At 40.5% G+C, this 26,138-nt stretch overlaps 1 non-coding gene across 1 annotated transcript; it reads right to left on the reverse strand.

The window, feature by feature from the left end:
* Window positions 1-6,055: 6,055 nt before the first annotated feature.
* LOC112781628 (small nucleolar RNA R71) lies at window positions 6,056-6,163 on the reverse strand. Its single transcript, XR_003192393.1, has one exon. It is a non-coding gene; the product is annotated as a small nucleolar RNA R71 (small nucleolar RNA).
* Between the last annotated feature and the right edge of the window lie 19,975 nt (window positions 6,164-26,138).

Here is a 26,138-nt window from a genome sequence, read left to right on the forward strand (position 1 = left end):
TTGTTAAAATTCAGTTTAGATTACAAAGGTGAGTTTGACTATAACTTTGCTTTGCTTAAAGATTTTGTCTTTATGATAAAGATATTTTGCTTCTTGATTTAAAAAAAAATAGAAGATGAAGAATACTTTGGAATTTTAAACTTAGTCTATGAAAGTGAATTTTTTTTTTAGAAAAGAAAATTTAGCTTATTTCTTTATAATAATACTGTTCCGAGGGTTACCTAAAACTGTAGGTCGATCTCGGACGAGATCTGCGGTGGTGGTCGGAGCTGTCGTGTCCGACCTATTGGACCTGGTGCTGCTGCTGATCCTTGGTCACCGGAGGGTGGTAGTACCTGCAAGAGACTCCGATGCTTAAGTTAGCATGGGCTTTGAGCAGTTTTGTAGTAGAATCAGAGTATGAGTTATACCTGGGTTCTCCAGTGTATTTATAGTAGTGTAGGCTGACCTTTTCGGATAAGATAAGTTAGTTATCTTATCTTATCTTCTGTGTGAAGTCATCTTATCTTTAAGGGGAACCGCCCTAAACTTTCTAGGCTTTAGTTGCCTTTAGATTGGGCTATGTCCCTTTATTTGGGCCTGCTTGGCCTCCATGTAGTGATTTGGCCGAGCTCTTTGAGAAGAGGTCGGGAATTCCAGACTTAAAGAGGTCGGTCGACTTTGTCTGTTAATCAGCCCAGGTCGTACAGCTCGACCCAGGACATGAACAGTGCCCCTGCTTGAGCGTGGTCTTCCTTTTGAGGTCGAGCCTTTTTTGGACTTTGATCTCTTTTAGAGAAGTTGAGCTCGAGCATTTTTGTCGATCTCGTTGTAGAACTCCTACTAGTGGCTTGAATGCGGAACATTTCCTCTTTTAATTGTTGCGCGTGTTTTTGTTTCTCTTCTGATCCTCCCCAGCCGACCTCTGGTGCTGCCTCTCCTTCTACTGCCGGTCCTCTCCCCAAGAAGCAAAGGACTGTTGAGCCTTTCAATCTGGATGCCCCTGACTTTGATGCTGTGGGGTTTGTGGATAACCAGATCGCTCCTTACGGTCGACTTCCCATGGATGACGTGTCTATTCTGCACCACCTGGATTTTATCACCAGTAGTAGTATGCGGATGGCGCATATGGGTGCGACTTTGTTCGCTCAATCCAAGATTCTCTTGTTCATACGAAAAAGGCCTTCATGCAGGAAGCCAAGTCAGAGTTTAACAGGATCAAGGGGTTGAAGGATGAGCTAGACGCCAAAGTGGCCAAGCTGGAGCTGGATGTAGAAAAGGAGAAATCCAGGGCTGTTGCTGCAGAGGCTGCTGCGAATCTGGCCGAGGAGATGGCCAAGAAGTCGAAGAAGAGTTATACTTGAACTTATGGCGAGTTACTGGAGACTAGGGAGAGGCTTGACTCAGCCCGTACTGACTATGTTGAGCTTCAGGGCCATCTTGTAGGAAGCGTGACAGATGCGTATGAGAACCTAAAAGCTCAGGTCCGAGTTCTTGCTCCCGAGCTCGACCTGAGTCTTTTTTGTTTGGATAACATTGTTAAAAATGGTAAGATTGTTCCTGTGCCGGATGAAGATGAAGAGGAAGGTCCTCCCCTAGAGCCGCCGATCAAAGCTTCTACTGCCGCGACTTCTTCAACTGCTGCTACTGAGGTCGGCCACCTCGAGTCCGACCCCGACATCGAAATCTTAAATAGGGAGGATGGTACTATGGATGCAACTCCTATTAAGATCATTCCTCCCTCTACGACTCAGGATGTTACTGCTGGGGAGAGTTTGAACCCTTGATGACTTTTCTTTGATGTATTTTTGTATAGCCTGGTCTGTAGGCTTTTAAACTCTGCTTTATTGTAATTGAGCCCTAGTGTGGCCTTGAAATTTTAGTTGCTTTTCTTAGCAACTTTATTTAGGAAAAAACAAATGCTTTTGAACTCCTGAGGTCGACCTTCGGGTGGCTGATGAGCGGATAATTTATACGCTTTTTGGCATTATTTTTAGTATGTTTTTAGTAGGATCTAGTTACTTTTAGAGATGTTTTCATTAGTTTTTATGTTAAATTCACATTTCTGGACTTTACTATGAGATTGTGTGTTTTTCTGTGATTTCAGGTATTTTCTGGCTGAAATTGAGGGACTTGAGCAGAAATCAGATTCAGAGGTTGAAGAAGGACTGCTGATGCTGTTGGATTCTGACTTCTCTGCACTCAAAGTGGATTTTCTGGAGCTACAGAACTCAAAATGGCGCGCTTCCAATTGAGTTGGAAAGTAGACATCCAGAGCTTTCCAGCAATGTATAATAATCTATACTTTGGCCAAGTTTAGACGACGTAAACTGGTGTTCAACGCCAGCTCTCTGCCCAATTCTGGCGTCCAGCGCCAGAAAAGGATCCAAAACCAGAGTTGAACGCCCAAACTGGCACAAATACTGGCGTTCAACTCCACAAATGGCCTCTGCACGTGGAAAGTTAAGGCTCAGCCCAAGCACACACCAAGTGGGCCCCGGAAGTGGATTTATGCATCAATTACTTACTTATGTAAACCCTAGTGACTAGTTTATTATAAATAGGACCTCTTACTATTGTATTAGACATCTTTGATCAGTTGTATGCTATCTTAGATCACAATTGAGGGCTGGCCTCTCGGCCATGCCTGGACCTTCACTTATGTATTTTCAACAGTAGAGTTTCTACACTCCATAGATTAAGGTGTGGAGCTCTGCTGTTCCTCAAAGATTAATGCAAAGTACTACTGTTTTCTATTCAATTCATCTTATTTCGCTTCTAAGATATCCATTCGCACCCAAGAACGTGATGAAGGTGATGATTATGTGTGACGCTCATCACCATTCTCCCCTATGAACACGTGCCTGACAAACACTTCTGTTCTACATGAAATAAGCTAGAATGAATATCTCTTAGATCTCCTAACCAGAATCTTCGTGGCGTAAGCTAGAATGATGGCGGCATTCAAGAGAATCCGGAAGGTCTAAACCTTGTCTGTGGTATTCTGAGTAGGATTCAATGATTGAATGACTGTGACGAGCTTCAAACTCGCGAGTGCTGGGCGTTAGTGACAGACGCAAAAGGAGGGTGAATCCTATTCCAGCATGATCGAGAACCGACAGATGATTAGCCGTGCTGTGACAGAGCATGTGAGCATATTTTTCACTGAGAGGAGGGGATGTAGCCACTGACAACGGTGATGCCCTTGCATAAAGCCAGCCATGGAAAGGAGTAAGACTGATTGGATGAAGATAGCAGGAAAGCAAAGGTTTAGAGGAACGAAAGCATCTCTATTCGCTTATCTGAAACTCTCACCAATGATTTACATAAATACCTCTATCCCTATTCTATTATATATTATTCGAAAACACCATTATCAATTTATATCTGCCTAACTGAGATTTGCAAGGTGACCATAGCTTGCTTCATACCAACAATCTCCGTGGGATTCGACCCTTACTCACGTAAGGTATTACTTGGACGACCCAGTGCACTTGCTGGTTAGTTGTATCGAAGTTGTGAACCATGGTATTGGCACCATGTTCTTGGCGCCATTGCCAGGGAAAGAAAGAGCCATGAATTTTACATAATCAAAATGTAATTACGATTGCGCGTACCAAGTTGCTCACGTTGCCAGGGATTGTTTGAGCCTGGACATCACAATTTCGTGCACCAAGTTTTTGGCGCCGTTGCCAGGGATTGTTCGAGTTTGGACAACTGACGGTTCATCTTGTTGCTTAGATTAGGTAATTTTCTTTTCGTTTTGTTTTCAAAAATTTTTCAAAAATTCTTTCAAAAATTTTCCCATTTGTTTTCGAAAAAAAAATTTTTTTATTATTCAAAATTTTTAAGAATGAATTCTAGTGTTTAATGAAGCATGTAAAGCCTGGCTGGCTGTAAAGCCATGTCTAAATTTATTTGGACTGAGGCTTGCAATTTGTTATCAAGAGCAATATACTCTGGTGTTAAATGCTGAAGGTTGGCTGGCCATTGGCCATGTCTAGTGTTTTGGACTGGAGCTTTCTTTGAAAGCTTGGCTGGCTAGTGAGCCATGTCTAATTCCTAGACTGAAGCTTTAGACTAAGAATGCAAGTTTCCTGGAATTCATATTAAAAATTTTGGAATCCTTATTTTTCTTTTTTCAATTAATTTTTCAAAAAAAATCCAAAAAAATTAGAAAGTCATAAAAATCAAAAATATTTCTCTGTTTCTTGTTTGAGTCTTGAGTCATGTTATAAGTTTGGTGTCACTTGCATGTGCATCTTGCATTTTTTCGAAAATTTCCATGCATTCATAGTGTTCATCATGATCTTCAAGTTGTTCTTGGTAAGTCTTCTTATTTGATCTTGATGATTTCATGTTTTGTGTCTTTTCTTGTTTTACATGTGCATTTTTCGTTTCTTAGAGTCTAAACATGAAGGATTTCTAAGTTTGGTGTCTTACATATTTTCTTTGCATCAAAAATTTTTTAAAAATATGTTCTTGATGTTCATCTTGACATTCAAAGTGTTCTTGGTGTTCATCTTGACATTCATATCATTCATGCATGCATTCATGGTTTTGATTCAAAATTTTCATTCATTGAGTCTTTTTGTTTTTCTCTCTCATCATAAAAATTCAAAAATCAAAAAAATATCTTTCCCTTTTTCTCTCATCAAATTCGAAAATTTGGATTGACTTTTTCAAAAATTTTTAAATCAAATTTTCAATTTGAAAATCTTATCTTTTTCAAAATCTTTTTCAAAAATCAAATCTTTTTCAAAATTCTTAGTTATTTTCGAAAATTTCAAAAATATTTTTCAAAAATCTTTTTCCTATTTTTATACCAAATTTTCGAAAATAACATAATCAATTAATGTTTTGATTCAAAAATTTGAAGTTTGTTACTTGCTTGTTAAGAAAGATTCAAACTTTAAGTTCTAGGATCATATCTTGTGATTTTTTTGTGAATCAAGTCATTAATTGTGATTTTAAAAATCAAGTCTTTTTCAAAAAAACTAATTTCTATCATATCTTTTCAAAAATATCTTCTCATATTATCTTTTTCAAAAATTTGATTTCAAAATATCTTTTCTAACTTCCTAACTTCTCACCTTTTCAAAATTTGTTTCAACTAACTAACTAACTTTTTGTTTGTTTCTTAACTTTTTCAAAACTACCTAACTAACTCTCTCTCTCTAATTTTCGAAAATATCTTCCCTCTTTTTCAAAAATTTCTTTTTAATTAACTAATTATTTTTATTTTTATTTTTGATTTTAAAAATTTTCGAAAAATACTAACATTTTTCAAAAACCATTTTCGAAAATCACTAACTCTTTTTCAAAAATATTTTTCGAAAATTCTCTCTCTCATCTCCTTCTATTTATTTATTCATTCACTAACATCTCATCTCACATCTCTGCCATCCTCACAGTTGTGTTTCTTTCTTTACATCATACTCTTTGTCTCCCTCTTTTCTTCCACTCACAAAGGGATCCCTATACTGTGGTATAAAGGATCCATATTATCATTATTATTTTTCTGTGCCCTCTTCTTTGTCATATGAGTAGGAGCAAGGATAAGAACATTCTTGCGGAAGCAGATCCAGAACCTGAAAGGACTCTGAAAAGGAAACTAAGAGAAGCTAAAATACAACAATCCAGAGATAACCTTTCAGAAATTTTCGAACAGGAAAAGGAGATGGCAGTCGAAAATAATAATAATGTAAGGAAGATGCTTGGTGACTTTACTGCACCTAATTCCAATTTACATGGAAGAAGCATCTCCATTCCTGCCATTGGAGCAAACAACTTTGAGCTGAAACCTCAATTAGTTTCTCTGATGCAGCAGAACTGCAAGTTTCATGGACTTCCATCTGAAGATCCTTTTCAGTTTTTAACTGAATTCTTGCAGATATGTGATACTGTTAAGACTAATGGAGTAGATCCTGAAGTCTACAGGCTCATGCTTTTCCCCTTTGCTGTAAGAGACAGAGCTAGATTATGGTTGGATTCTCAACCCAAAGACAGCCTGAACTCTTGGGATAAGCTGGTCACGGCTTTCTTAGCCAAGTACTTTCCTCCTCAAAATCTGAGCAAGCTTAGAGCTGATGTTCAAACCTTCAGACAGAAAGAAGGTGAATCTCTCTATGAAGCTTGGGAAAGATACAAACAGTTGACCAAAAAGTGTCCTTCTGACATGCTTTCAGAATGGACCATCCTGGATATATTCTATGATGGTCTATCTGAGCTATCAAAGATGTCACTGGACACTTCTGCAGGTGGATCCATTCACCTAAAGAAAACGCCTGCAGAAGCTCAAGAACTCATTGACATGGTTGCTAATAACCAGTTCATGTACACTTCTGAAAGGAATCCTGTGAGTAATGGGACGCCTATGAAGAAGGGAGTTCTTGAAGTTGATACTCTGAATGCCATATTGGCTCAGAATAAAATATTGAGTCAGCAAGTCAATATGATCTCTCAGAGTCTGCATGGAATGCAAGCTGCATCCAACAGTACTCAAGAGGCTTTTTATGAAGAAGAAGCTTATGATCCTGAGAACCCTGCAATAGCAGAGGTGAATTACTTAGGTGAACCTTATGGAAACACCTATAACTCATCATGGAGAAATCATCCAAATTTCTCATGGAAGGATCAAAAGCCTCAACAAGGCTTTAATAATGGTGGAAGAAACAGGTTTAACAATAATAAACCTTTTCCATCATCCACTCAGCAATAGACAGAGAACTCTGAACAAAACACTTCTAATTTGGCAAACTTAGTCTCTGATCTGTCTAAGGCCATTGTAAGTTTCATGAATGAAACAAGATCTTCCATTAGAAATCTAGAAGCACAAGTGGGCCAGCTGAGTAAAAGGATCACTGAAATCCCTCCCAGTACTCTCCCAAGCAATACAGAAGAGAATCCAAAAGGAGAGTGCAAGGCCATTGACATAAGCACCATGGCCGAACCTGTGAGGAGAGGAGAGGACGTGAATCCCAAGGAGGAAGACCTCCTGGGACGTCCAGTGATCAATAAGGAGCTTCCCTCTGAGGAACCAAAGGACTCTGAGGCTCATCTAGAGACCATAGAGATTCCATTGAACCTTCTTATGCTCTTCATAAGCTCTGATGAGTATTCCTCTTCTGAAGAGAATGAGGATATTACTAAAGAGCAAACTACCAAGTTCCTTGGTGCAATCATGAAGCTGAATGCCAAATTATTTGGCATTGATGCTTGGGAAGTTGAACCTCCCTTGTTCATCAATGAACTAAGTGATCTGGATCAACTGACATTGCCTCAGAAGAGACAGGATCCTGGAAAGTTCATAATATCTTGTACCATAGGCACCATGATCTTTAAGGCCCTGTGTGACCTTGGTTCAGGAATAAACCTCATGCCCCTCTCTGTAATAGAGAAACTGGGAATCTATGGGGTGCAAGCTGCTAAAATCTCATTAGAGATGGCAGACAGTTCAAGAAAACAGGCTTATGGACAAGTAGAGGACGTGTTAGTAAAGGTTGAAGGCCTTTACATCCCTGCTGATTTCATAGTCCTGGATACTGGAAAGGAAGAGGATGAATCCATCATCCTAGGAAGACCTTTCCTGGCCACAGCAAGAGCTGTGATTGATGTTGACAGAGGTGAAATAGTCCTTCAATGGAATGAGGACTCCCTTGTGTTTAAAACTCAAGGATCTCCCTCTGCAACCATGGAGAGGAAGCAGAAAAAGCTTCTCTCAAAGCAGAGTCAACCAGAGCCCCCACAGTCAAACTCTAAGTTTGGTGTTGGAAGGCCACAACCAAACTCTAAGTTTAGTGTTGAACTCCTATATCCAAACTCTAAGTTTGGTGTTGGAGAGTTTCAACAAAGCTCTGCACATCTGTGAGGCTCCATGAGAGCCCACTGTCAAGCTATTGACATTAAAGAAGCGCTTGTTGGGAGGCAACCCAATGTTTATTCATCTAACTCTATTATTCTTGTTTTTCATGTTTTCTTAGGTCCATGATCATGTGGAGTCACAAAATAAATATAAAAATTGAAAACGGAGTCAAAAACAGCAGAAAAAAAATCACACCCTGGAGGAGCATCTGTCTGGCGTTCAGTGCCAGAACAGAGCATGGTGCTGGCGCTGAATGCCCAAAATGGGCAGCTTCTGGGCGCTGAACGCCAGAACAGGCATGGTTCTGGCGTTCAACGCCAGAAATGGCACACAAATGGGCGTTGAACGCCCAAAATGGCCACCAACCTGGCGCTGAACGCCCAGAGTTGTGTGCAAAGGCATTTTTACATGCCTAATGGGTGCAGGGATGTAAATCCTTGAACACCTCAGGATCTGTGGACCCCACAGGATCCACTCAGGATCTGTGGACCCCACAGGATCCCCACTTACCTCCACTCACTTCTTCTCACCACTCTCTTTCACACAACCCCATAAACTCTCTTCCCCATCACCTCTTCACCACTCACATCCATCCACTCTCCCCCATAAACCTACCTCAGAAACTCCACCTACCTTTAAAATTCAAAACCAATTTCCCACCCAAACCCACCCATATGGCCGAAACCTTTCCCCCTTCCCTTCCCTATATAAAGCCCTCCATTCTTCATCAAATTCACACAACACACCCCTCTACACCCTTCTTGGCCGAACCACGTCACCCTCTCCCTCTCCTCCATTTCTTCTTCTTCTTCATCTATTCTTTCTTTTATTGCTCGAGGGCGAGCAATATTCTAAGTTTGGTGTGGTAAAAGCATAAGCTTTTTGTTTTTCCATTACCATTGATGGCACCTAAGACCGGAGAATCCTCTAGAAAGGGGAAAGGGAAGACAAAAGCTTCCACATCCGAGTCATGGGAGATGGAAAGGTTCAACTCCAAAGCCCATCAAGACCACTTCTATGATGTTGTGGCCAAGAAGAAGGTGATCCCTGAGGTCCCTTTCAAACTCAAAAGAAATGAGTATCCGAAGATCCGACATGAAATTCAAAGAAGAGGTTGGGAAGTTCTAACAAATCCCATCCAACAAGTCGGCATCCTAATGGTTCAAGAGTTCTATGCTAATGAATGGATCACCAAGAACCATGATCAAAGTAAGAACCCGAATCCAAAGAACTATGTTACAATGGTTCGGGGGAAATACTTGGATTTTAGTCCGGAAAATATAAGGTTGGCGTTCAACTTGCCAAACATGGAAGAGAACGCACGCCCCTACACAAGGAGAGTCAACTTTGATCAAAGGTTGGACCAAATCCTTATGGACATATGTGTAGAAAGAGCTCAATGGAAGGTTGACTCCAAAGGCAAGCCGGTTCAACTAAGAAGATTGGACCTCAAGCCTGTAGCTAGAGGATGGTTGGAGTTCATTCAATGCTCAATCATTCCCACTAGCAATCGGTCTGAAGTTACTATAGACCGGGCCATCATGATCCATAGCATCATGATTAGAGAAGAGGTGGAAGTTCATGAGATTATACCTCGAGAACTCTACAAGGTGGCTGACAAGTCCTCCACTATGGCAAGGTTAGCCTTTCCTCACCTCATCTGCCACCTATGCAATTCGGCTGTGATTGACATAGAGGGAGATATCCTCATTAAAGAGGACAAGCCCATCACTAAGAAGAAGATGGAGCAAGCAAGAGAGCCCAGTCATGGAGCTCAAGAGGCGCAAGAAGCTCATTTCCATGAGATCCCTGAGATGCCTCAAATGCACTTTCCTCCACAAAATTATTGGGAGCAAATCAACACCTCCCTAGGAGAATTGAGTTCCAATATGGGACAACTAAGGGTGGAACATCAAGAACACTCTATCATGCTTCATGAAATAAGAGAAGATCAAAAAGCAATGAGGGAGGAGCAACAAAGACAAGGAAGAGACATAGAAGAGCTCAAGGACATCATTGGTTCCTCAAGAAGGAAACGCCACCATCACTAAGGTGGATTCATTCCTTGTTCTTATTTCTTCTGTTTTTCGTATTCTATGTTATGTGCTTATCTATGTTTGTGTCTTCATTACATGATCATTAGTAGTTAGTAACTTTGTCTTAAAGTTATAAATGTCCTATGAATCCATCACCTCTCTTAAATGAAAAATGTTTTAATTCAAAAGAACAAGAAGTACATGAGTTTCGAATTTATCCTTGAACTTAGCTTAATTATATTGATGTGGTGACAATGCTTCTTGTTTTCTGAATGAATGCTTGAACAGTGCATATGTCTTTTGAAGTTGTTTTTTAAGAATGTTAAATATGTTGGCTCTTGAAAGAATGATGACTAGGAGACATGTTATTTGATAATCTGAAAAATCATAAAAATGATTCTTGAAGCAAGAAAAAGCAGCAAAGAACAAAGCTTGCAGAAAAAAATAATAATAAAATAGGCGAAAAAAAAATTTTAGCAAGAAAGAAAAAGCAAGCAGAAAAAGCCAAAAGCTCTTAAAACCAAGAGGCAAGAGCAAAAAGCCAATAACCCTTAAAACCAAAAGGCAAGGGCAAATAAAAAGGATCCCAAGGCTTTGAGCATCAGTGGATAGGAGGGCGTAAAGGAATAAAATCCTGGTCTAAGCGGCTAAACCAAGCTGTCCCTAACCATGTGCTTGTGGCGTGTAGGTGTCAAGTGAAAACTTGAGACTGAGCGGTTAAAGTCAAGGTCCAAAGCAAAAAAAGAGTGTGCTTAAGAACCCTGGATACCTCTAATTGGGGACTTTAGCAAAGCTGAGTCACAATCTGAAAAGGTTCACCCAATTATGTGTCTGTGGCATTTATGTATCCGGTAGTAATACTGGAAAACAAAGTGCTTAGGGCCATGGCCAAGACTCATAAAGAAGCTGTGTTCAAGAATCATCATACTGAACTAGGAGAATCAATAACACTATCCGAAATCTGAAGTTCCTATAGATGCCAATCATTCTGAACCTCAATGGATAAAGTGAGATGCCAAAACTATTCAAGAGGCAAAAAGCTATAAGTCCCGCTCATATGATTGAAGCTCTGTTTCATTGATAGTTTGGAATTTATAGTATATTCTCTTCTTTTTATCCTATTTGATTTTCAGTTGCTTGGGGACAAGCAACAATTTAAGTTTGGTGTTGTGATAAGTGGATAATTTATACGCTTTTTGGCATTGTTTTTAGTATGTTTTTAGTAGGATCTAGTTACTTTTAGGGATGTTTTCATTAGTTTTTATGTTAAATTCACATTTCTGGACTTTACTATGAGATTGTGTGTTTTTCTGTGATTTCAGGTATTTTCTGGCTGAAATTGAGGGACTTGAGCAGAAATCAGATTCAGAGGTTGAAGAAGGACTGCTGATGCTGTTGGATTCTGACCTCCCTACACTCAAAGTGGATTTTCTGGAGCTACAGAACTCGAAATGGCGCGCTTCCAATTGCGTTGGAAAGTAGACATCCAAAGCTTTCCAGTATAAAATGTATAATAGTCCATACTTTGGCCAAGTTTAGACGACGCAAACTGGCGTTCAACGCCAGCTCTCTGCCCAATTCTGGCGTCCAGCGCCAGAAAAGGATCCAAAACCAGAGTTGAACGCCCAAACTGGCACAAATACTGGCGTTCAACTCCACAAATGGCCTCTGCACGTGGAAAGTTAAGGCTCAGCCCAAGCACACACTAAGTGGGCCCCGGAAGTGGATTTATGCATCAATTACTTACTTATGTAAACCCTAGTGACTAGTTTATTATAAATAGGACCTCTTACTATTGTATTAGACATCTTTGATCAGTTGTATGCTATCTTAGATCACAATTGAGGGCTGGCCTCTCGGCCATGCCTGGACCTTCACTTATGTATTTTCAACGGTAGAGTTTCTACACTCCATAGATTAAGGTGTGGAGCTCTGCTGTTCCTCAAAGATTAATGCAAAGTACTACTGTTTTCTATTCAATTCATCTTATTTCGCTTCTAAGATATCCATTCGCACCCAAGAACGTGATGAAGGTGATGATTATGTGTGACGCTCATCACCATTCTCCCCTATGAACACGTGCCTGACAAACACTTCTGTTCTACATGAAATAAGCTAGAATGAATATCTCTTAGATCTCCTAACCAGAATCTTCGTGGCGTAAGCTAGAATGATGGCGGCATTCAAGAGAATCCGGAAGGTCTAAACCTTGTCTGTGGTATTCTGAGTAGGATTCAATGATTGAATGACTGTGATGAGCTTCAAACTCGCGAGTGCTGGGCGTTAGTGACAGACGCAAAAGGAGGGTGAATCCTATTCCAGCATGATCGAGAACCGACAGATGATTAGCCGTGCTGTGACAGAGCATGTGAGCATATTTTTCACTGAGAGGAGGGGATGTAGCCACTGACAACGGTGATGCCCTTGCATAAAGCCAGCCATGGAAAGGAGTAAGACTGATTGGATGAAGATAGCAGGAAAGCAAAGGTTTAGAGGAACGAAAGCATCTCTATTCGCTTATCTGAAACTCTCACCAATGATTTACATAAATACCTCTATCCCTATTCTATTATATATTATTCGAAAACACCATTATCAATTTATATCTGCCTAACTGAGATTTGCAAGGTGACCATAGCTTGCTTCATACCAACAATCTCCGTGGGATTCGACCCTTACTCACGTAAGGTATTACTTGGACGACCCAGTGCACTTGCTGGTTAGTTGTATCGAAGTTGTGAACCATGGTATTGGCACCATGTTCTTGGCGCCATTGCCAGGGAAAGAAAGAGCCATGAATTTTACATAATCAAAGTGTAATTACGATTGCGCGTACCAAGTTGCTCACGTTGCCAGGGATTGTTTGAGCCTGGACATCACAATTTCGTGCACCAGTGGCCTTCTGATTTTTTATTGTAGTAGCTTTTTGGTATGTTTGTTTACAACCTTTGATGCTTCCAGGAATCTTTAGAGTGTTGGACTTTGCTATCCGACCTCTTTTGATTGCCTTTTGTGTTTGTTCGCTTCCCGCTTTAGTAGGAGTGACCTTTGAGGCTAGCTTTGTTCGATGACTTGCTAGTATTCTCATGGAACCCTTTTAGTCTGAACAATTTTGATAGCTTTTTATGAGGTCGTGGCTTTCTAGGACAAATTTTGTCCTTTCTAGCGCACGCCTTTTGTTAGTCTGACTTCTCTTGTCGATTCTTTCTCGAGTTATTTTTAGTAATCCATTTTTAATCAGGGTTGGCCAGGCCTCTTTCTATGGATTACTTTTTATAACTATTGTCGCTTTAATGTCGATTGGTCCGACTTCTTCATGTCAGTCCGTTCTAAGTTATTTCTAGCAATCCATTTTTTCTCAAACCTCGTCAGGCCTCTTTCTATGGATTACTTTTTATAACTTTTGTAGCTTTCATGTTGATTGATCTGACTTCTTCATGTCTGTCCGTTCTAAGTTATTTCTAGCAATCCATTTTTTCTCATACCTCGTCAGGCCTCTTTCTATGGATTATTTTTTATAACTTTTGTCGCTTTTATGTCGTTTGGTCCGACTTCTTCATGTCGGTCCATCCTAAGTTATTTTTAGCAATCCATTTTTTCTCAGACCTCGTTAGGCCTCTTTCTATGGATTACTTTTTATAACTTCATGCATTAACCTGTTTTGATCGCTTTTTCACCTTGCCGATTTTGTAGAAATCTGGCGGTGAGTTTGGTTCTCACTTGGTCAACCTTGTCGAAGTCGGGCGGTGAATTTGGTTTTCACCTTGCCGATCTTTGTAGAAATTTGGACGATGAATTCGATTTTCATCGTGGTCGGGCGATGAGTTTGGTTTTCACCTTGCCGACCTGTAGCTTTATAATCGGGCGATGAATTTTAGCGTTCAGATTAATACGTCTTGGTAGAGAAACTTTGTAGAGAATCTGAAAAGCTTTATTCCAATAGAAAGTAGACATATAGGTAAACAAAATATACACATGTGGGTGCTTACCCTTCTAAGTCAGGCACTTTTGCGGATCTTGGCTTGGTGCCTCATTAAAAAACCTTTTTCAGGAAAAAGAGTGCACCTTGACCTAAGATCTTTCATCACCTTCTAACTATAATACCTTCTTAGGTTGCAGTCGTGCCATGACCTTGGTAGCTCTCACCCCTCGAGTTCGGACACCCTGTAGTAGCCTTTTCCTAGTACCTCTGTAACTCCGTATGGTCCTTTCCAGTTAGCTGCTAGCTTCCCCTCTCCCAGTCGACTTGTTCCGATATCATTTCGGATTAGGATGTGGTCATTATTGGCGAAGCTTCGCTGTAATACCTTCTGATTGTATCTTGAGGCCATTTGACGTTTTAGCGCCTCCTCCCTGATCCGAGCTCTTTCTCGGATTTCTGGAAGCAGGTCGAGCTCTTCCCTTTGGAGTTGGGAGTTAGCCTCTTCACTGTAGTGGATCATTTTGGGTGATTCTTCTTTGACCTCCACTGGGATCATTGCCTCCATTCCGTAAGCCAATCGGAAGGGTGACTCCTTTGTGGTGGAGTGTGGAGTTGTTCGATATGCCCAGAGGACTTGTGGAAGTTCTTCAGCCCAGGCTCCCTTTGCGTCCTATAGTCTCTATTTTAACCTGGCTAGTATGACTTTGTTGGCAGCTTCTGCTTGCCCATTAGCCTGGGGGTGTTCTACAGATGTGAATTGGTGCTTTATTTTCAAGTCAGCTACCAACTTTCTGAAACCTGTGTCTGTGAATTGAGTGCCATTGTCTGTGGTGATGGAGTGAGGAACCCTAAACCTTATGACAATGTTTCTATATAAGAATTTTCGACTTCTTTGAGCAGTGGCATTAGCTAGGGGCTCTGACTCAATCCATTTTGTGAAGTAATCAACCCCTACAATGAGGAACTTGACCTGTCTTAATCCTTGGGGGATGATCCGAGGAGGTCGAGTCCCCATTTCGTGAACGGCCAAGGTGATGTTATGCTAATGAGCTCCTCAGGTGGGGAGATGTGGAAGTTAGCATGTTTCTGATATGGTGGACATGTCTTTACGAGCTCTGTTGCTTCCTTTTGCAAAGTCGGCCAAAAGAATCCGGCTCAGAGTACTTTTTTGGAGAGAGCTCGTGCTCCAACATGGTTGCCACATATGCCACTGTGTATTTCTTCCAAGACCTCCTTTGTGTTGGAGGTCGGCACACATTTTAATAGGGGTGTCGAGATCCCTCTTTTGTATAAGATGTTGTTTATGATGGTGTAGTATTGTGCTTCTCGTCTCAACCTCTTCGCCTCGTTCTTATCTGCAGGGAGTGTCTCTGACTTGAGGTAATTGATTATGGGGGTCATCCATCCTTGATCCTGACCTGATATGGCTAGGAACTTTTCTTCCTCTGAGATTGATGGATTTTGCAGTATTTCCTGGATGAGGCTTCTATTATTGCCCCCTGGTTTGGTGCTGGCTAATTTTGAGAGTGTATCAGCTCGAGCGTTCTGTTCCCAACGTATATGGCGGACCTCATATTCCCCGAGTTGTTCGAGCTGTTCCTTGGTTTTGTCCAGGTACTTTTTCATGGTAGGGTCTTTAGCTTGGTAGCTCCCTGCTATTTGCGAGGTGACTACTTGCGAATCACTGAAGATGAAAAGCTTTTGAACTCCCACTTCCTTAGCCAGTCTCAAACCAGCTAGTAATGCCTCGTATTCGGCCTGGTTGTTTGAAGCAGGGAACTCGAATTTTAGGGAGAGTTCGATTTGGGTTCTCTGATCGTTTTCTATTATCACACCTACACCACTCCCGGTTTTGTTTGAAGAGCCGTCTACATAGAGATTCCATTTTGTAGGAGTTCCCGGGGTGTCAGTGTACTCAGCAATGAAATCGGCCAAATACTAGGACTTGATGGCTGTCCGAGCTTCATATTGCAGGTCGAACTCAGATAGCTCGACTGCCCATTGTAGAATTCTTCCAGCTAAGTTTGTCTTCTGTAGAATTCCTTTCATGGGTTGGTTAGTCCGAACCTTGATGGTGTGAGCTTGAAAATATGGGCGAAGTCGTCGAGAAGTTAGTATGAGAGCGTAGGCGAACTATTCTATCTTCTAATAGTTTAGTTCAACAACTTATATGGCTTTGCTGATGAAGTAGATGGGTTGTTGCCTACTTTTGTCTTCTCTGACTAGCGCTGAGGCTATTGCCCGACTTCCTACTGCGAGGTATAATATGATTGCTTCTCCTTCCCGTGGTTGAGTAAGAATCGGTGCTTGTCCCAGGAATTTTTTGAAATCCTGGAAGGCTTGCTCACACTCTATGGTCCATTCAAATCTCTTTCCCTTCCTTAGTGTGGTGTAAAAGGGGAGAGATCTTATGGCCGATCCGGCTAGAAATCTGGACAAGGCTGCCAATCTTCCATTGAGTTGTTGTATTTCTTTGACACAGGTCGGACTTTTCATGTTGAGTATAGCTCGGCATTTATCTAGGTTTGCCTCGATTCTTCGTTGTGTTAGCAAGAAACCCAGGAATTTATCGGCTTCTACTGCGAAGGTGCATTTTGCGGGATTAAGTCGCATGCCATGCTTTCTGATGGTATCGAACACTTTGGCGAGGTCAGACAGTAATGATTCCTCACTTTGTGTTTTTACCAACATGTCGTCCACATATACCTCCATGAGTTTCCTGATATGGTCGGCAAAGACCTTATTCATTAATCTTTGGTAGGTAGCTCCTGCATTTTTGAGTCCGAATGGCATGACGACATAACAGTAATTTGCTTTTGGGGTTAGGAATGAGGTTTTTTCTTGATCAGGTGGGTACATTGGGATTTGATTATATCCCGAGTAAAGGTACTTGTATCCAGAGGAGGCATCTACTAGAGTGTCTATGCTTGGGAGTGGATAGGGATCTTTTGGACAGGCTTTATTAAAGTCGGTGTAATAAGTGCACATCTGCCATTTCCCATTTGATTTCTTCACCAATACAACATTGGCTAACCATAGTGGGTACTTGACTTCTCTTATGAATCCTGCCTCCAGTAGAGCTTTGATAAACCACTATTTCATGGTTTATCTTGTGCTCAATTGAGTGGTTTTTATTAACTCTTTACCCACTCATTCATACTATATGCATGGTTTTACATTTGCCTTCCTAATTATGTGCTTTGATTGAAAGCATGCTTCTTTGGCCTTGAGTTCCCTATGTTTAATCCTCTCTTATTACCATTAGATGCTTTGATATGTGTGTTAAGTGATTTCAGAGATTACAGGACAGGAATGGCTCAGAGGATGGAGAGGAAGCATGCAAAAGTGGAAGGAATACAAGAAGTTGGAGAAATTGCTAAGCTGTCAAGCCTGACCTCTTCGTACTCAAATGGCTATAACTTTAGCTACAGAGATCCAAATGGTGCGGTTCTAGTTGCATTGGAAAGCTAACGTCTGGGGCTTCGATTTGATATATAACATACCATAGTTGCTCTGACGCTAGGTGATGCGAACGCGTGCTCCACGCGAACGCGTTGCAGTGGCGAAAATCAACGTGGCAGATTTCTTCTCCATCAATTTCTGGGCTGTTTTCGACCCAGTTTGCGGCCCAGAAAACATAGATTAGAGGCTATAAAGTGGAAGAATCCATTCATTCATAAGAATCAGCTCATAATTCATAATTTTAGGATTAGATATAGTTTTAGAGAGAGAGGTTATCTCCTCTCTCTTAGGATTTAGTTTTAGGATTTAGGATTATTTCTTCTTCATCATAGGTTCAATGTTCCTTTAATTTAAATTCTCTTTTACTTTTATTTTTTCTAGTGCTTTGACCTGTCTATTTCTCTGTTTAAGTATTTATGTTGCCAAATTGTCTTATAAACCTTTTCATGTTAGGATCTTCTTTATTTAATATAATTTGAGGTATTTCAGGCTTATGATTGCTCTCTTTAATTTATTGATGCTCTCGATTTATCCAAATTATTTTCATTCAAGTAGAATTTCTTCCCTTTTGGCTTTGGTTAAGTAATTGGTAACACTTGAGTTGTCAAATAAAGCAGTGGTTGAAATTGGGAGTTGCTAATTGAATTAAATTCCAATAACTCTAGTCCTTTCTTAGGAATTGACTAGGACCTGAGGATCAAATTAATTAGTCTACTTGACTTTCCTTTGCTTTATTAAAGGTTAACTAAGTGGGATTACAATCCAATTCTCATCACAATTGATAAGGATAGGACTTCCAGTTCTTATACCTTGCCAAGAGTTTTATTATTTATTTAAATTAATTCCTTACAATTTACTTTCTTGCCATTTACTATTCTTGCTTTTTATCTTATACATTAAAACCCCAAAAAAATATATCTTTTTCCATAACCAATAATAAATCATACTTCCCTGCAATTCCTTGAGAAAACGACCCGAGGTTAAATACTTCGGTTATCAATTTCAAAGGGGTCTGTTACTTGTGACAACCAAAACTTTTGTAAGAAAGGAATTCTTGTCGGTCTAGAAGCTATACTTACAATGCGAATTTATTGTGAAAATTCTAGATCGCGCGAGAGTTTCGTTCTTCAAGCTTGTACCTGTTCTTCCACAGCTTGGGATCTCTCTGGTCCGAGCTTCCGGCGCTTCTGTTGTACTGGCCGAGATCCTGGGTATATTGCCAGTTTGTGGCACATTAGTTTGGGATCTATGCCTGGCATGTCCGCGGCCTTCCATGCAAAGAGGTCGGCATTATCCCTTAGGAACCGTATCAGAGACTCCTTTATGTCTCTTTTCAAAGTCGCCCCAATATTTGTTGTTTTATCTGGGATATCTCCGATCTGGACTTCCTCGATCTCGCCCTCCGGTTGTGGGCGAAGTTTTTCCTAACCTCAAACTCCTCCGAGTTTGATACTGTTAATTTCCTCTCCTTTGCCTCTAAGGTTCAGACTTTCGTTGTAACAGCGTCGCGCAATTTTCTGGTCACTTTTTATCGTGGTTATCCCTCTGGGGTTGGAAAATTCATGCATAGATGTAGAGTTGACACTACTGCGGCAAGCTGATTTAGCGTTGTCCGACCTATTAGGGCATTGTAGGCCGAGCTCACGTCGACCACGATGTAGTCTATGTTGAGTGTCCTTGACCGGATTCCCTTTCCAAAGGTTGTGTGTAGTGAAATATATCCAAGAGGCTGGATTGGAGTGTCTCCTAGTCCGAACAAGCTGTTCGGATATACTCTGAGCTATTTTTCTTGTAGGCCGAGTTTGTCGAAGGCGGATTTGAACAAGATATCCGCCGAGCTCTCTTGGTCCACCAGTGTGCGGTGGAAGTTGGCATTGGCCAATATGATAGTAATGACCATGGGATCGTCGTGTCCCGGGATGATGCCGGCCGCGTCTTCTTGGGTAAAAGTAATAGTAGGGAGGTCGGGTGATCCTTCTCCTCCCCCAACATGATATACTTCCTTAAGGTGCCTTTTGCGGGATGATTTGGAGATTCCTCCTCCTGCGAATCCTCCATTTATCATGTGAATGTCCCTCTCTTACCCATTTTTCTATGACATTCTTCAAGTCGAAGCACTCATTTGTAGGATGTCCATAGATTCGGTGGTACTCACAGTATTCTGTCCGATTTCCCCCTCCTTTTTTGCTTTTGATTGGATGAGGTGGTGGAATCTTCTCGGTATGGCATACTTCTCAGAAAATGTCCACAAGAGACACCCGAAGAGGGGTGTAATTGTGGTATTTTTTAGGCTTCTCTCCGTGTTGATCTTCTTTTTTCTTGGAATCTTTATCCTTATCCCAGGAGGAGTAGGAGAATCCGGATTTTGAGGTCTCTCCTAACCGAGAATTTTCTTCCATGTTGATATACTTCTCTGCTCGTTCTTGCACTTCATTTAAAGATGTTGGGTGTTTCTTTGATATAGAGTGACTAAAAGGTCCTTCTCGCAGGCCATTGATGAAACCCATGATGGCTGCTTCTATTGGTAGGCTTTGTATGTCCAAGCATGCTTTGTTGAATCTTTCCATGTAAGACCGAAGATTCTCCTGATCTCCTTGTTTGATTCCTAACAGACTTAGGGCGTGTTTGGCTTTGTCCCTTTGAATGGAGAATCTGGCAAGAAACTTCTTGGCTAAGTCATCGAAACTTGTGATGGATCTGGGAGGCAGATTGTCGAACCATTTAATAGCTAGCTTTGTCAGGGTTGTTGGGAAGGCTTTGCAACAAATAGCATCTGAGGCATTGGTGAGATACATTCTGCTTCTGAAATTGTTGAGATGATAGCTTGGATCGGAGGTACCATCGTATGGGGTCATGTTAGGAGCTTTAAAATCCTTTGGAACCTTAGCTTTCATAATTTTTTTGGTGAAGGGATCTTGATCCTTGTGGGGGCTGTCGCCATGACCAGATTGAGCTGTTTTAGCTTTGAGATCAGCTTCAAGCTTTAGGAGCTTATCTTCTAGCTCTCGACATCATCTAGTTTATCTTCAGAGGTCCCTCTCGGCTTCACGTTGGTGTTCTGCCTCCTGTTCGAGCTGCTTAAGCCGATCTTATTGTTCTCGGAGGGCTTCTAAAATTTCTGAGTTTGGAGACTGCTTCTCTCCATTTTGTTGAGGTATATCTTTGGGCATGGTATCCGCATTTTTGTTTGGCGTTCTGTCCACCAAACCAGAGTTGTGGTCGTTGTCATGGTCATCTGCCATGGTGATGGGATGACTTCCAGGTTCCCCGGCAACGGTGCCAATGTTTCGAGGGTTACCTGAAACTGTAGGTCGATCTCGGACGAGATCTACGGTGGTGGTCGAAGCTGTCGTGTCCGACCTGTTGGACCTGGTGGTGCTGCTAATCCTTGGTCACCGGAGGGTGGTGATACTTGCAAGAGACTCCGATGCTTAAGTTAGCATGGGCTTTGAGCAGGTTTTTAGTAGAATCAGAGTATGAGTTATACCTGGGTGCTCCAGTGTATTTATAGTAGTGTAGGCTGACCTTTTCGGATAAGATAAGTTAGTTATCTTATCTTATCTTCTGTGTGAAGTCATCTTATCTCTAAGGGGAACCGCCCTTATCTTTCTAGGCTTTAGTTGCCTTTAGATTAGGCTATGTCCCTTTATTTGGGCCTGCTTGGGCTCCCTATAGCGATTTGGTCGAGCTCTTTGAGAAGAAGTCTGGAATTCCAGACCTGAAGAGGTCGGTCAACTTTGTCTGTTAATCGTACAGCTCGACCCAGGACATGAACAAATACCATTTTGTGTAAGAAAATTGGAAATAACTACGCATTGAACTTCAATGCTGAAGTACCAGAGGCTATACTGATAAATAGAAGCCTTTTGTATTTATAAACTAATCATAATCACAATCGGATTACCTATTGTAGCACCTTGGTAAATGTTTATTGTGGATGGGAGCACCATAAATTTGGGTTTGTGGGATACTAATGGTGAGTTAGTTCACTATTTATCAAGTTTTATTTTTGGAAGGTCTTGGTTTTTCTCAATTTTTTTAAATATGTCAAGAACATCACAATAGATTAAGACCTTTAAGTAATTGTGGACCTATGAAAATTAAATGTGATTATTATGCTCAACTATGCCTTTTAAATATTTTCTTTGGTTTAGAGAATGTATCCAATTATTTTAAATTTGGATGAATGAAGAAAACAATAAAATTGCCTGTAAATTTATCGGATTTTTCCTTTAGAGTTTCAATTTTTGTTGTGTTATGGATTCTCTTAATTGGTCGTTTTTGTTATGGGTAAGTGTTCTTATACTTGATAATTGATGAGGATAACATTTGATATTATCAATAACAATTGATTAAAATTGAATCTTAGGTTCTACCAGAGCTGTTAACTAAAGTAGTTTAGTTACAAATGATCTTAATTTGTTTATTATTTGCTCCTGTTAGTTGTCTATCACTATGTTATCATGCTATAACTTTATTGCAATTTACTTCTCCTGTTTTAAGATTATGAACTACACGGTGTTGATTGAACAAAAGTGGAATTTGAGGATAATCAAGTTTTTTTGGATCTCTTTGAGATAATATTTTCTACTTATACGTTTAACCTATTTCATATTTTTAGTTTCTGTAACACCCTACCACACAGAGTCTTATGCTTAAGTCATAAGACAGAGGTGGTGAGGTATTACGACCTCTAAAAATAAAATTTAGTACATATAGTATTGTGGAGAATGATTATAACTAGGAGCCTTTGAAGAAAAGGGATAAAACAAAACCGTTTAAATAGAAAAGCGCAACATTCCGATCGATAACGTATCAAACAGATAAAGAGATAACTAAAGCGAAACCAAAACAAGAGAGTGCCAAAAATACAAATATCAAAACTCAAGATCCGGTTGTGAAGATAACCGATCCGAGCATAAGAGTATACATATGTATCTATAAACATAAAGTAGGAAACCCAAGGGAAACCCCAAGGACAAGCTAACAAAACCTGTTCTCCAAAACCACCTTTAAGAGGAGTCAAAACAGTATATTTATATACATTATTTAGTGGAGATAGTAACTATCTATATAAAACCAAAATAAAGTCCCAAGAAACAAGATCTTCGCTTATCCAGAAGTCTCCAGCATGCCTCCGCGAGAAACCTCACATCCTGCATCTGAAAACCACAAAATCCGCATAGGTGAGAACCAGAGGTTCTCAGTATGGTAACAGTGCCCACATATCTAACATGTAATGTCCTGGAAAAGCCGAAGGCAATCCTAGAACTTCCAACAGATAATTCAAAGCTTATAAACAGACTAAACCATAAGTGGCAACTGACTAAGGATCTTCAGTCTAACTAATACTTTCATTTCCAATTCCTGCAGACCTCCCAACCGCCAGCAGTAATATAATATGGCAAACATAATTATAGCAGACAAGAAGATATACAGGTAGGAAGCAGATATAACATTTAGACAATTAGCAGGTAATATGCAGTCAATTAGGCAATTCCAAACAATTCACATAGTATGCATATGATGAATGCCTGTCCTAATGGCTGATGATATCATCTGTTGGTTATATAGCCAACTCGACAAGTCCTGGTAGCTAACCATTGGACTGTCCCTCTGTCGTGCATCCCCAACTCGAGTTATACTCAATCATAAATCATAATTCATATCCGACACCCTCATTGGTGTATATACACGGGGGCGAGCTCATCCGGAACTTTCACAGTGTCCAGCCACACTTACGACATAGGGTCAGCAGAGTATTAAGTCTCCACCTGGAGCACATGGTGGCTAGCCATTGCTTTCTCCCAAGGAAACTCATATCTCAAATAGTGAAAGTGCAACATTCATATTTCAGTCAATAAGCATATATGCAATCATATTCAGCCATAATTCAATAATGGCTCATAATACGGCAATAATTCAGCCATCCGGCTCATAATTCAATCCATAACCAGCCAATTCATTAACAATTATAGCCCTTCGGCTCATGGCATATAAGCCACTTCCACCACCATCATCTGTATCTCATACAATTCTCTTTGATCATCATTGATCATTAATTCTCCCCTTTGTTCATCCACAAGTTATCATATTTACTAGCCCTTCTCATTGCCAGGCATATCATCAAGTTTTAAAACATAAGGGGTGAGATCGGACGCTTAAAAGTATGAAATTTGGCTTTGAAATCTCAAAAATCAACTTTGGGTGAAAACAAGGTCAAGCGTGCGCGTCGCCCACGGGCACGCGTGGAATGCAGCAAAACACAGTGACGCGTACGCGTCCCCCCACCCGCACGCATGGATGGGAGAAAAGCCCAGTGATGCCTACGCGTCAGCCATGCGTACACGTGGGTGTGTTTTGTGCCCCAAGCACAAAACCAGCACAACTCAGGCACAACTCTTTGGAATTTTGCTGTGCCAATCGTATTCGCTCATCGACGTGTATGAGTGGGCCACGCGCACGCGTGGGTAGTGAATATTTGAAAACGACGCGTGCGCGTCAGCCACACCTACGTGTGGGAGTGCTTTCTACCAAAAATTTTTCTAAGTTAAAAAGCTGCAGAATTCACAGTTTCAAACCCCAATCTTCCGACAGGCATAACTCCTCCGTTTCAAATCATTTTTCACCCGTTCTTCGAATGGCATAAACATCCCGGATCCAATTTCATTTCTAAAAAATTTTGCACAAATTGGGGATTGGGAGTCCAAGTTATGCTCCGTCAAAGTATGCCCAAAAACCACATTTTCTTACAAAACCACAAAGTGCCATTTTCAAACAAACCAATTCCAACCCTTTTTTAAATCAACCAAAACATACCAAAAACCACTTCAAGCCTCCTCAACTCAAATGTTAACATCTTTTATCAAAATTATAGACCATCAACCCACCATGTTAACCAGTTTCATCAAATAATCTAATTTCAAACACAATATCATGTCATATGTATTTTCCTCATTCCAATTTCCAACACAACATTTCCAATCAACCGTCAATACATACAATCCTTACCATCCTCACTCTCAACATGCATATCTCTTATGTATCACACCATCACATCATCAATATTCATAATCACATATATGACCACACAATTGATTTCAACCATTCAACAACATCAACCATTCAAATCCTATCTTAGGGCCTCCAGCCTAAGTTTTCACACCACTTTATATTTTAGATACAGGAAACTGAGACCATACCTTAGCCGCTTTTCCGTTTAACCCGAAACACCTCTAAATCACTTTTTCACAAGCTCACTAAGCTTCAACACCTCCAAGAATAGATTTTTAGCACACCAAAGCCATTTTCCAAGCTTTCCAAAATCTCAATCAAGCTTCAATATTTACATATACACTACCTAAGCCACAAATATCACATTCAAACATAACAACTCAATACCCAACATCATAAACCAACAAATTCCACTAGGGTTGAGAATCTTACAACACCCAAGAGTCAAGGAGACAAGGTTACTCTTCTTCAAGCTAGTTGGGTCCTATAACATCAAAGAGCCCAAAATCTCAACATTTTTCCCATTAAATTTGAATTTAAGGGATGAGAAACTGAACCAAAATCATGGCTTACGTCAAGAACAAAGTAGTGGGTTTTGTAGAGCTCGTCGCGGTGAACGCATGACCGTAAACGGTGTGGCAATCAAAGCTTCAGATCAGAAGTTATGGTGGTTTAAAGATCAAACAAGGATAGAACTTTGGAGAAGTGTTCTTCCCACTTTCATTCTCATTTCAGCGTGTTTTTGATGGTTTAGAGGAGAGAGAGTGCTATTTTTTAAGGTTTTAGGTTTAGCTTGGTTGGGCTAAGGGCCCAATATAGGTCCGGTTGGCCCGGATTGGCCTGTTCGGTCCAATCTTGGGCCGATTTCTGTAAAATTGGTATCAAAATTCTCGTCTCAATTTCCTCTATCATATTAAGCCATAAAAATCACATTTTTGGCTTTCTAGAATAAATTATCATTTATGTGCTAATTATTCGTTAATTAACCGGGTTTTACATTCTACCCACTGATGAACCCCAATTTTAGGGTTTATTTTGTGTAGAATTTGGAGGGTGTTATCAACATTCTATCACAATTATCCATGTAAAATGCATAGTTTTGTGTTTTCTTCCCAATTTCGCTTAATGGTTGAAAGCATACTTTTTAGGCCTTAATTATGCTATATTTTTATCTCCCTCTATTACCATTCGATGCCGTGATCTATTTGTTGAGTGATTTCAGAATTTATAGGGACAAGAATGGTCTAAAAGAGAGGAAGGAAGCATGCATAAGTGGAAGAAGCATGAAAAATGGAGCTTTGGAGCATTGGCGTCGACGCGCACGCGTGGCCAAAGCGCAAGCGTGGGAGCTTGGATTTGAGATTGGCGCACAAACGTGGACGCAAACGCGTGGATCACAAAAACCCAGACAACGCGTACGCGTGACCCACGCGTATGCGTGACGCTCGACACGTGACTTCCTTAATAAAACCGTGACAGGCGATTTCTAAAGAGCTCCAGGCCCAGTTTTAAGCTGAATTTTGGAGGAAAAAGACCTTAAGAACCAAGGATTGAAGGGGATTCACACATTACACACTTTGGAGTTAGTTTTGGAAGTTTATGTTTCTAGAGAGAGAAACTCTAACTTCTCTCTAGGTTTTGGCTTTCTCAATTTCAATTTCACTTGGATCCATTGGTTAGATCTGAATTTGATTCAATTTTACATTGCTCTAGTTTGTAAATCTCACTCTTCTACTCTCAATTTATTATTCTTATTACTCTAGCATTGTAGATCTTGGATTTGGATCTTGTTACTTTGATTTCTATTAATGCATTAAGGAATTTCATGTTCATTATTGTTAATTGCTTGACTGTTGTTAAT

This window comes from Arachis hypogaea, chromosome 19 (genome assembly GCF_003086295.3).
Source record: "Arachis hypogaea cultivar Tifrunner chromosome 19, arahy.Tifrunner.gnm2.J5K5, whole genome shotgun sequence".
Classification (NCBI taxonomy): Eukaryota; Viridiplantae; Streptophyta; class Magnoliopsida; order Fabales; family Fabaceae; genus Arachis; species Arachis hypogaea.